Genomic DNA, 1047 nt, shown 5'->3' on the forward strand with positions numbered 1-1047 from the left:
TATTAAAATTTAGAAATGTTCTTGGAGATGTCTGTGAATATTTACTATGATAGCTCAATTGAGTGAGCTGAGTTACTCTTGTTGTGTCTAGTAAGTATTATGTAAGATTATGCAGCACACGTACACGATTTGAGGTATAAACACTGCTACTTTTCATTTAATCCTAGCGTGGCACGCGCGAGAGGTTACTTTTCCAACAATCATATTTTAAGGAAGATGTTACAGGTACCGCCAGGTTTCCTGGGGGACCTCACGGGAGCCCCGGGAACGTGATACCCTCCCTTACAGGGGAACGTTGCCCCTAGCAACCGACCGCCGTTGGGATCTACCTTCTGATTGGAGGAAGATGAACATTTTGTGTTCACTTGAGAATCGTTACAGATTAAAAATCTTCGGTCGGATCATTCGCTATCATCTTGTTGACCAATCAGAAGCTGACTCGTAATTTCCAAGTAATTACCTCTTTTATCTTTTTCCCAACTTATCACTTGGTAAAAAAGTTAACTTCATCAGAAAAAAAAAACATCAACTTGACTCATTTTTTTTTTTTTACCAGAATGTATTAGAAACGTCAATGTTCATCCAGTATATACAGACAGAGTCGTCTGGAAGGATTTCAGTGTCCCAATATGGATGGCTAAACTGAACTGAACATACAGCCATTTACTTTAGCAACTCTCAACTGAACGGTAGACAGGTACCGTGTTGTCTGTACAGAAATACGTGTCAAAGAGTCACACCAGGTGTGAATACCTGCCGAACAGGTTCACTAATTACAGCCTGCGGTCAGCCATTTTGGAACAGGGGGTAACAGAAGAATCCATTTCTAACATTGTCAAAGAAAGAGTGGCGTAGATAAGGTTTCATACAATCCTTTGAGATTTTGCTAATGTGTATTTCATCAGTAGTGAACAGCTTTACACCACTGGTCGAGACATTGATTTGACCCGTGTCATCTTAGGTGAGCCTTAAAAATGTGCATAGCCCTCCACCCCTGTGTAACTCTTGGTTTCACCCGGAAGACATAGTTGTCTTGTAGAATAAGCT

Source organism: Branchiostoma floridae, chromosome 3 (assembly GCF_000003815.2).
Source record: "Branchiostoma floridae strain S238N-H82 chromosome 3, Bfl_VNyyK, whole genome shotgun sequence".
In the NCBI taxonomy this organism is placed as follows: Eukaryota; Metazoa; Chordata; class Leptocardii; order Amphioxiformes; family Branchiostomatidae; genus Branchiostoma; species Branchiostoma floridae.